This window comes from Salvia splendens, chromosome 7, assembly GCF_004379255.2.
Source record: "Salvia splendens isolate huo1 chromosome 7, SspV2, whole genome shotgun sequence".
Classification (NCBI taxonomy): domain Eukaryota; kingdom Viridiplantae; phylum Streptophyta; class Magnoliopsida; order Lamiales; family Lamiaceae; genus Salvia; species Salvia splendens.
This window is the reverse complement of record NC_056038.1, coordinates 28,149,195-28,161,408: the sequence shown is the minus strand read 5'-3', so window position 1 is coordinate 28,161,408 and position 12,214 is coordinate 28,149,195.

The following is a 12,214-nucleotide window of genomic DNA, read 5'->3' as shown; positions in this document are numbered from 1 at the left end:
ACTTGTAGTGGGACAGAGGGAGTATGAAACAACAAAAATTATGTGTCGCGCATAGGATGATTGGAGTGCATCCCATAATGAATATTATAGGCAAAAAAGAATAACCACACTATTTAAATTACGTTTTCTTTTACCTTAACGGGCCCACCACTAGCTGAATAGTAGGAGTATTTCTTTTTGAAAAAAAAACTAAAACCCCAACTCCAACGGCCTTCACATCCCGGCCCGACAATATTGCGAGGAATGTTCAATCTAAGTATGTAGTAGCCTGCTAAGAGGGATGACTAGACTATTTTTAGCAATTAAAATGTCACCCGCAAGTGTACGGGTTTTGTAGGTCGTGGCAAGTTAGAATTATCGATCCTCAAACTCTAGTGTAGGAGTCTCCTCCCTACAATTCGAGACCGACTCCCAAAAACAACGAATCCAAGTCCTCTCTCTATTTCATGCACTGGCGGAAACACATAGGCATGAGGGATGGCTTAAGCCCTTCCCAATTTTATTTTTTTTTACTTTTCTAGTTGTATAATATTAAAATTTTGTTAGTAATTTGTGTGAATTAATGTGCAAAAGCCCCTACCAAAAGAAAAAAGTATAAGAAAATTATTATCCCATATAAAATTTGAATATATAGCCTCCACCCTGACAAAGTTCTGCGTCCGCCACTGATTTCATGCATCTCTCAATCACATATAAAACACGTAGTTGTTGATTATCTAACTAGTCTAATCAAGTATTTCTCAATGGCAATAATTAGAGCAAGATTTACTCAATTGTTAGCTAGGCAATTGAATATAGAAAGAGCAATAATCAACAAAACCAATACAAGTGATAAATAAGCATTAAACCAAGATCAAACCATGGATTTCATGCAAACTTCACCAAATCCTAAAAGAAATCTAGCTACTCATAATCAAAGACAAAACAAAAAAGAAACACAAAGAAATCAAAGCAAAACATGGATGGAATTGGAACTAAGAATTCCCTACAGGTGGAATTGATGGTGGGGAGTCTTCTCCTTCAATCTCTTGAAAGGGGGGAACTCATTGCCTTCAAATCCTCTTCAATCTCTTGTTTCAGCTCAATTTGGATATAATGGAAGTTAGAGATCGAAATTGTTCAAGTCCCTTTTATACTTGGAGTGAAAATGGGCAAAAATGGGCATCCGTTGTAATCGCCCGGCCGGGCAATTTGTAAGTGGGAAAAGGCCCGGCGGGGCGTTTCCTCGGCATCGTGATCTCTACTACAAACGCCCGACCGGGCATTTTTTCGGATGAAAAATGCCCGACCGAGCAAACTTTTTGTATTTCTCACCGAAACGCCCGGGGCGGGTGTTTTGTGACTGAAAAATGCCCGACCAGGCGAACTATCTGGAATCAGGCCGTTTGCTCCGTTTTACCCGTTTAGCCTGTTTTTACTTCAAAACTCCAACAGACTCATTAATTCATCTAATTAGTGATTAAATGAGTAAAAATCTATAATAAACACCTTAATTCAACAAAATCATGTGTTAATCACCTCTAAAACCATCCAAACTATGGGTTTGTCAGGGGAGGGTCGTTAACCCACTGTCCTGCTAGAAGCCCACCTCGTACAGCCTCACACTTGTGCCTGAGAGATGTTGTAACTACACGACAATAGTGTAATCGATCCTTGCCCTTTCTTGCTACTCTGCCTCTCCGAAACCAAATGCGTTGCCCCCTGCGAGCGTAGGATATTTCAAGAATGTCTCAAAGTGCAAGGGCTTTTTAATACATATGTATTGGTTAATACAATATGATACTCCCTGATTCCCATTAAATATGAAACATTTGGTTTTCGACATGAGATTTTATGTAGTGTTGTTTTGTGAGTTAATGAAAGAATAAAGTAAGAAATTGGAAAAAGTAGAGAGAGTGTTTTTTCCATTTTTAGAAACGTTTTATTTTTAATGGGACAACAAAAAAGGATAACGTTGCATTTTTAATGGAACTGATGGGGTACTTAATAGGTGAATGATATGTTACATATCTTATGTGACACTGATGGGGGGTTGGCAGCGGAAGCACAAATAAATTAGAGAATTAGATCTATTTTTGATTCTCCAAAGAATCGCATATTGCTCGCTACTTCTCCACGTGAAGATCTTGAGTACTAGACCACAGATCTTCTAACTGGTTCCCGAACTATATTCCGATATCAGTGTGGGCTGATCTTATCAGGATACTAGGACTTACATAATGAAGACAGAACTCCCACTTAGTGTAGGAAGAGGGAAAAATCATCCACTCCTTAGCGGGGGGGGGGGGGGGAAATTTTATAAAAATAAATTGTATTTCTATCTATCATTTATTCTCCGATTTATATTAAGTTCATATTTTGACCTAGTCAGGGATCTATGGAGGTTTGGATGTGGCCTCACACAATTAGCTTTACTAATTAAATTGAATCCACAATTTAATACAAGCTTATATTGGAATATCATTATCAACCACTACAGTAATAATATTGCACTGCCCATCCAAATCCGAAATTACAAGTAATCCGAGTTTCCATTTTGTTAAATGTTTATTTCCCGCACTTAAGATAGAAATGTCCATTAATTAATTATTGTCTGGTATAGACGTAATTAATTAACTTCTTACTAATTCCAAGAGTGGACGTAGCAAGAAACACTAATTTATTATTCATAGAGTAATCAAACTCCAACTTGCTAGGTTCCGATTAATAAAACCTTGTTTCGCGCTCCTCTTGAGGACATTATCAAATAAGACTCACCCCGCGCACGTTCTAACATAATAGCAATCCTAGCACCGCTGGACATTAATCACCACTACCCAATATATCAGGATTATTGGGTTGCGAAAAGCCTACACCATTTGATAAGTCAAAGTAGTGCATAATCAATACCGTATGCTCAATGCTAAAATATGTTGTTTAAGAAATAGTTATTTATCAAGACCTCGTCTTTCAGTAGATAGCATAAAGACATGTCTTGCTGTTAGATCCGTTCAGTGTTATACCACACCAATGTCATCTTATTTAAGTAAGACTTAGAAATATGTGGACTGACATTGCAACCTTACACGATAGGTAGTCAAGCCCTGTCTAGGTTGTGAAATTCTGCTCTTTCTTTATTCAGAACTGACCGTGTTACCTTAAAGTGGACGTCGCCCACAACCGGTCTACTTAAACAAAGACATTGACTTGTTATGTTTCTTATAATATTTAAATATGTAACAAACAACCATTAAATGCAAAACATAACATCATTATGACAAAAATAATCTGTTTTATTCATTGGAAAATAAAATAAGAGTTTTTACAGTATTCAATCACTCGAAAGGTGATTTCTAGTATACCAACTCTAACAAGCACCACTCTTGTTTGACGCACGTTTAATGTTGTTCGTTTTGATTTATATTTAGTTTGATTCTAATACATTGAAAAGTGTTATTGAAAATTATAATTTCTCAAAATCCCTATGTCGAAAAGAAACGTCTTTATTATAGATGGATGGAGGGAGTAAATTTCAAGTAGGGTTGGCTCTAGGATGGTTGGAATGTCACCTTACATGCATTAGTTGAATCTGACATGTCATAGTACAATTTTTGGCTTTTGTTTTAGGAATCATGGAAGCAACTACAAGAATATTTAAGGTTGTTGATTTTTAGTTATAAATAGTATGAGGATGGTAACTCATACTACTAGTATTTAAATATTATCTAATAACTCAATTTGGACTATCTAATTTTAAAATATGTGGTCTAAATTGATTTCAGAAAAAATACTAATTTTATCCGATATTAGGAGTCTTAGTTTACCATTTTAGTTTATTTGTGATTACGAGTATCGGTTCACTTTTACTATAAAAGTTAGATAGACCCCAAATTTTACTCACATTTTACAATAAAATTAATATAGAAAAATGGGTCTCACATTTCACTATTTTTTTTCCACCCACTTTTCTTATATTTCTTAAAATTTGTGTCGAACTCAAACAAGACTCCTACTGCCGGACGGAAGGAGTATAACCAGAAATTAACATCTCAACAAGACTCATTTTTGGACTGGATATTTTGGTCATGGTGTAGTTAAAGAACAAAATGCTCGCTCAGTTGGATTTGGAACTGATAAATTGTTCAACAAATCAGTTATGAATTGTATTTAAATGGAGGCATGTAGTTTGATTTAAACAACCAAACATCACTAGAAAACAATACTCCTTCCATCCCAAGATAAGTGAGGAGCTTCTTTTTCGCCCTCATTTTGGAAAAATAATATAAAATAGTTAGAGTGGAGAGAGATTAAAGTAAGCGAGAGAATTATGTAGAGGAGAGTCTTCTATACATAATTCTTTCTCTTACTTTGATTTTTCTCCACTTCAACTATATAGTTTTTCAAAACGTGTGCGAAAATGAAGCGCCTTACTTATCTTGGGACAGGGGGAATATCATTTTTCATTCGAAATGTATCATTTTCAATCAGCAAAATGATCATTTTTACCACTTAGGATACTATTTTTGATTTAGATAACAATAAAATAACAGTGCATTACCATACCATTTTTCATTCGAATGCTTCGTTATTAGTCGAAATTTATTACCACTCAAAATATTATTTTTAATTTAAACAACAATAAAATAACACTGCAACATAATATTATTTTTCATTTGAAGTCACCAAAATGATCATTTCTTACCACTTATAAAATTTATTTTCTTAAATCTCATACCCAAAAGAAATCAATTAGTTATAGTGGGATGAGGAAAACTTAATAATTTGAAACGGAAAAAGAGGAGGAAAAAGACTATCTAATTACACAAAAGAAATTAAAAAATGATAAAATGACATTAGGGAAGGTTGAACTCATGGTTCTTCACAATCATCACATATATTTTTGTAAGATAATTCTGAATTCAATATTAAGAAATACTCCTTTAATCCGTTAGTAGGAGTCTTAGTTTACAATTTTAGTCTCCCCGCGATTAAGAGTTTCGGTTTATTTTTACAATATATGATAGATAGACCTTACATTCTCCTAAATCATTCTCCTCACATTTTATTATAAAATTAATATATAAATCCGGGTTGCACATTCAACTATTTTTTCCACCCATTTTTTCACCCCTTTTTCTTTATATTTCTTTAAACTAGACTATTTGTTGTTGGACTTATGTATTTATTCGGTTGGGCTGGCCCTGACTGATTAAATGCAGAGGCTCAATGTATTGAAGTCCATTACTTACCTGATTAGCTGGATGGCCGCAACGTGTCCCCACCACTCGGATCACCATATGTAACTGTTGATCTGAGGGTTTTGTTTGGTGAGTGTGTTAAGTCACTCAGCCTCTTTGGTTCTCATTCATTCTAGAATCATCTCTCTCTCTCTCTTGCTCTTTGGTTTTCTCCTCTGCCTTCTCTCTTCACTTCAGGCGAATTTCGCCGGTCATCTCCTCAGATCTTTAGTGTTCTCCGGTTAATCCTTGTTTTAGAAGGATCTATCGGAATAGATCTTGAGTTAGGTTACTCTCTCGGTTTCCTACAGAGTTCATGGTTGAATCTGACCTAGAGTTTTAGAGTTAACTTGGTTTGGCGTTTAGAGTGTTAGTTTCAGTGAGGAGATTGTGAGATCTTTGAGAAGTAGCAGTGTTTGTGAACCGTGGTGGATTGACTAGTTGTGGTGGTCGAAGCTAGGGTTTCTGATCTCCAAGTTCAACGGTTTCTCATCTTGTGAATTGTGGTAGAAGCGTGTGGGGAGGTCCTTGGCCTAGTGTAGTCATTGTTGTGACCTGAGCCATATCCTTACTTGTTCTTCCTTGGTTTCTGATTGTTCTTGTTTAGATCCGAGAGGATCTTGTTTTGGTTTACTAATACTTCCACTTAGTGTGCAGATGATAGAAGGAGCTGGAACCTCAAGTCTGGTGGAAGACTTGAGAAGAGCTAGGGTTTCGATTAGGTGGTTCTGTAATAGGTAGACTTGTATTCTTGTATTCCTTTTGTATCTTGGCTTGTAATTCTGAGATTAGCCATCTCAGATCAATTTTAATAAAAGAGGTCCTGGTAATTAGTGAATCCCAAGTGATCTGATCTCTACAGTGGTATCAGAGTCACGGGGGGATCACTTAGGCACGTCGGGTCGCAAATTAAGGAGGTGGGCTCGTCAGAGTAAGGCTCAGCCTCCAGTACAGGCTCTGAGGTAACTCGGGTTCTTCTTAACGATAGGGTTCCTGCTCTGGTATATTGGCTAATCCCTAAAACTTTTACAGCTTTCTAGTTTTAGGGGTGGGCAGTTGTTTCTGGTAGTAGCCGTTGGCCGTGGCTTAGGTTTTTTGTGCTCTTGTTTTGTCTCTTGCATGTTTCTTGGTACTTACAACTTTCTTGCTTCCGTTGTTGTTTTCTGTGTTACTATTTTAAGTTTAAAGTGTGAATTACCTATCAACCATGTGCCTTAACCGCCTTGAGTGACCCCATGTAGAAATGCCCAAGGTTTTCGGTTCCGGCGGTTAACCGCGGAACTGTAACCGCCGGTTCCAGTTCCAAACCGGAACCGTGACTTTTTTCTTGAACCGAAACCACCATATTTTGAACCGCGGGCCGGTTCCGGTTCCAAATTTTACGAACTGAAATCGAGCCGGAACCGCCAGTTCTGGACTGTTCCAAACCGGAACCGTGAAAAATCGCCGGAAACCGGCAGTTCGGAACTGGAACTGGAACCGGAATTGGAACCGGAACCTCCAGTTTTCGAACCGCAACCGGAATCGTGAAATAGCCTCACGGTTCGGTTCTGGTTCCACATTTCTCGAAACCGGAACCGGCTTACGAACCGTGGGCATGTCTAACCCCATGCGCCCTTATTCATTGGGTGATTGTGAACTGGGAAATCCTCTTGCCGGGGTACATGTGACAGATAGGGAAGAACTCATTTTTGAATTGATTCTTGTGTCTGGGATCACTTTGAATTGTCTCATGTGTGTGCACCTTGCTGTTAGTTGCATCTGTGTTTCTTGCATGAGAAATCCCTGCAAATCTGTTCTAAGTGGACTCCTTGACTTGTTCTGTGTTTAAGTCCCCTCTCTGTGATAGTAGGGTTGCTTGTTGTGCCTTCTGTGTGGTTGGTTCTTTTGTGTGTGTAAAAATCTTTCTCAAAATGTCCCAACCTGTTGGCATTGTTCCCTTCAATGGGAAAAATGATTTTGTTATTTGGAAACAAAAAATAAAGTGTGTGTTAATTCAGCAGAAAGTTTTTAAATCAGTAGAGGGAACTATTCCTGATACTGAATCTGCTAAGAAAGTGGCTGAAATGAATGAGTTAGCTAGGTCTACAATCATTCTCAACCTTTCTGATTATGTGATTAGAAAGGTTGGGACCATTGAGTCTGCTTCTTAGATGTGGACTAAGCTAGATACTCTGTTTACTGAAACCTCTATGTCATCCAGAATGTATCTTCCTGAAAAACATTTAAATTCAAACTGAATCTTTCAAAGGACATAGATGATAATATTGACAGATTTCAAAAACTTGTCCAGGACATTAAAAGGTCTGAGGACAAAACTATTGATGTGTATACCAGCATAGCCCTCATGAATGCTATCCCTGATACTTATAGTGATGTCAAGACAGTTATAAAGTATGGCAGGGATAGTGCCCCTCTAGACCTCATTATCAGTTCTTTAAAATCAAAGGAATTGGAAATTAAGGAAAACTTGGATGTTAAATCTTCTCAAACTAAGGGTCCAAGTGTTAGAGGAAGGTCTAAATCTAGGGGGGATGGGAAGAACTCTGATGAGAATGGTAAGAAGCACGACAAAGGCAGGTCTAGAACTAAGAGCAAAGACTTTAAATCAAGAAGAAAATGTTTTAATTGTGTGGAAGTTGGCCATTATAGATCTGAATGTACAAGGCCAAAGAAAGGTAAAGTCCACAATAATAACAACCAAATTGAGTCTGTTGCCAATCTAGCTACTAAGAAAGGTTCTGATGGGGTTTGCTTCATGAGCCATGATCTGCTTTCTGTTAATACTGCCTCTGATTTCTTCTTTACCCAAAATGACTGGCTAATTGATTCTGGATGCACCTTTCATATCTCTCATTTCAAAAATGTTTTCTCAAGTTTCAAACCCATTGAAAATGCTTTTGTGTCTATGGCAAATGACAAGAACTTTCAAATTCTTGGCATTGGTACGTGTGTTTGAAGTTTGAAAATGGTTATGTGCTTACTTTGAATAATGTGAGATATGTACCTGATCTGAGTTATAACTTGCTTTCATGTTCCTGCCTTGAATCTGAGTTTTGAGGGTAAGTGGGGGCAAGGGGTTATGAAGATCTGTAAAGGTGTTATGTATCTGTTTAGAGCTGTTAAGAAGTGTAATCTCTATGTGTGTTTTGTTCAGTCTATGGTCAGTGCTGGTAATTCTACTAATGTGGTCAAGGTTGATAAAACCATGTTGTGGCATAATAGGCTTGGTCATATGAGTGAAAAGGGTCTAAATATTTTGAAGAAAAATGAGCTTTTACCTGAAAATGAGTTTCAAAATAGTCTCCCTTTTTGTGATACTTGTGTTTTGGGCAAACAACATAGAGTCCCCTTCCCTACACCTACTACTGAACATATCAGTACTAGTGTGTTAGAGTATCTCCACATGGATGTATGGGGTCCAGCCGCTTATGTTTCTACTCATTCAGGGTATGTGTATTTCTTGTCTGTTATTGATGATTTTTCCAGAAAAGTGTGGTGTTTCCTTTTGAAACAAAAGTCTGAAATCTTTGAAAAGTTTTTAAGTTGGAAAAATCTTGTTGAAAATCAAACGGGAAAAACCATTAAGGCTATTAGGACAGACAATGGTCTTGACTTTTGTAACTCCCAAATGGATGCTTTTTGCTCCAAGTATGGGATTAAGAGACGCAAGACCACCCCTTATACCCATCGGCAAAATGGAGTTGCTGAAAGGATGAACAAAACCCTTTTCGAAAAAGTTAGGTGTCTTTTGTCTAAAATTGGTTTATCTAAAAAATTTTAGGGTGAAGCCCTTCTGACTTCAGCCTACCTTGTGAATAGGTCACCCTCAGTACCTGGGTAAATGTCCTGAGTATATATTCATAGGTAGAAAAATTTCTTTATCCCATTTAAGCATTTTTTGGTTGTAGTGCCTTTATGCATTCCAAAACTGACAAGCTAGATCTCAGATCCAAGAAATGGGTGTTTTTTGGATATTCTGAGGGTGTAAAGGGTTATAGGATTTTGAATAGGAGTAAACCAGGGTTTAGGGTCACAATAAGTAGGGATGTGGTCTTCAATGAGGATGAGTTCCCCTGTCTTAAAACTGCCCCCGATCCCTCTCCAATAAGTGTTGACAGTGAGCCTCTTAGTGAGGTGGAGTCCACTAACACTCTCACTGAGGTGGAGTCATCTAATGATGCTCCAAGTTGGATGGAGCACTACTGGAATACAAATCCTATAGCCCCTAACCCTGAGCCAGAACCTGAACCTCAGCCTGAGCCCCAAAATGTGACTCATCGTGATGACCAAGTTGTTGAGCCTCAACATGAACCTAACCCTGTTCCAGATTTGAAGGATTACCTCCTGTCTAGAAATAGACTTAGAAGGAATCCTAATCCTCTTGTTAGGTACTTAGGTCTTGTGAATTTAATTGCTTTTGCTTTTAATGTGCATGAATCTGATGGGGTGAACCTCAGTCTTATAAGCATGCTCTCAAATCTAAGTTTTGGAATCTGTGGCACAAAGCCATGGAAGATGAAATGCTATCACTTAAAGTGAATTGTACCTGGTTACTTGGTCCCCTCCCAGCTGGTGCCTCCATTGTTGATTGCAGGTGGCTTTATAAAATTAAAAATGAGGTGGATGATTTAAGGTACAAGGCCGGACTTGTGGCCAAAGGGTTTACTCAACAAGAGGGGGTAGATTATACTGAAATATTTGCTCCTGTTGTGAAATTTACTACTGTTAGACTTATGCTTGCTCTATGTGCTCATTTTGATTGGGAGTTGAAACAAATGAATGTCAAAATTGCTTTCTTGCATGGTGACCTAGATAAACCTATCTACATGAGACAGCCTGAAGGTTTTGTGGATCCTAAGTACCCCAATCATGTTTGCTTGCTTAAAAAGGCTTTGTATGGTTTAAAGCGGTCCCCTAGACAATGGAATATCAAGTTTAATTCTTGTATGCAAAAACTTGGGTTTGTGAGACGTACCTTTGATGCTTGCCTATATGTGAAATATCTTAATAAGGTTCTTGTGTTCTTATTGCTATATGTAGATAATATGCTGATTATGGGACCCTGCCTTAAATCTATCAAGCATGTGCAAGCTGCTCTGTGTGATAACTTTGATATGAAGGATCTTGGTGATGCTCAAAAGATATTGGGTAACAATATCTTTAGGAACAGAAGGGAGTCTGTCCTTGTGCTTCACCAAAAACCCTATGTGCTTAAGATCTTGTATAAGTTTAACATGACTGCTGCTAAAACTACTTCTGTGCCTTTAGCTGCTCATTTTTTGTTGAGTAAAGATTTGTGTCCAAAGTCTAATGCTGATATTACTGCTATGAAAAATGTGACTTATGCCAATGCTATAGGTTCTGTAATGTACTTGATGGTCAGTACTAGACCTGACATTGCTTATGTTGTTTCTTGCTTAAGTAAATATATGTCTAACCCTGGACCTGTGCACTGGGAGGCCCTGAAATGGCTTCTTAGATATCTGAAACATACTGCAAAGTATGGTCTGTGCTTTCCTAAGTGTGATGATGATGTTGATCTATGTGGTTTTGTTGATTCCAATTATGCTAATGACAAGGACAAGAGAAAGTCAACTACTTCCTATGTGTTTACTGTGTGTAGGTCTTGTATAAGTTGGAAATCACAACTGCAACATATAGTTGCCCTCTCCACTGTTGAGTCAGAATGTATAGCCATCACAGAGGCTATGAAGGAGGCTATATGGTTAAAGGGGGTTCTCTCTGAACTTAAATTCTTGAAAAATACTCCTGTTGTGTATTCTGATAGTCAGTCTGCTATTCAATTATGCAAAAACCTTGTGTTTCATGATAGGACCAAGCATATAGATGTTAGGTTCCATTTCATCCGAGATGTTGTTGGAAAAGGTGAGGTTTTGTTGCATAAGGTGCATACTGATAAAAATCCTACTGACATGGGTACTAAGTGTTTGTCTGTTGATAAATTGCTCATCGGCCGCCATATCAGTAGCGGTCCGTTATGAGAAATTTGTGCATGGAATGAAGACTCGCCCAGCGACCGCTGTGCAATGTGTGGCGACCGCCACCCAAGAGACAGAAACTTCGGATCAATGCATGGCGACCGCTGGCCAAGGTGCAGCGGTCCACCACAAAAATGCGGCGCACGATAGCCTGTGTTCAAACTCATTTTTTCGACGATACCGAAGTCTGATCAGGTAGTTCTAGATTTCATTCTCTGTCTTTGAAAGAGTTTCGCGTTGGCATCAAGATCATCTGAATTGGAGTTCTGTGGACAAAGTTATGGCCATTTTACGAAGGTCGCGCAAAGCTGTCAAATGCAGTTTATGTGGAAATTTAAAGAAGGAAATAAGACATTACCTTGTGAAGCCAAATCTTTTCCTTCTACAATGGGGCACGAAAATTTCATCTTTACTGTTGCTTGGAGGAAACTTTTTTCCAAATTTAAATCCTTTTCAAGCCTATATATACCACATAACCTAATTCATAATATTTACCCTTCCATAGCCCCCAAAAGGGGAGCCTTCATAGCTCCTCCTCCAACCCTAATTGATCTTCTTTTTGCCAATTAATTCCATAGCATAAATTTGAGAGTTCTTCATAGTGCAAGGGGTTGAAGAAGGAAGTAAGAGATCATCAAAGAGCTACAAGGATTCAACCTTTGGGTTTTATTTGCTTTACCACTTATGTTCATTTGTCTTCACTTCAATCTATGTTTTTAGCTTATTCAATTATGTATAACTAAATTAATATGATTCTTTGGATGTTTTAGTAACTTTTATTGGTTTATACAATTCCGTTTTGCTATTTAATATCCATTTATTTTTACTTTGTTTCTTCCCTTAGTTGTTGGATAATGTTTCACGTTTGAGTGTCACATTCTGTGATGAATTAATATAACTTGCTACATAATCGTGAGAGGGGGTTGGTGAGTTAGGTCCACTTAGTAGACACTACAATTAGCTTCCCTTAAAACGACATTGTTAATTGAGAGTGAG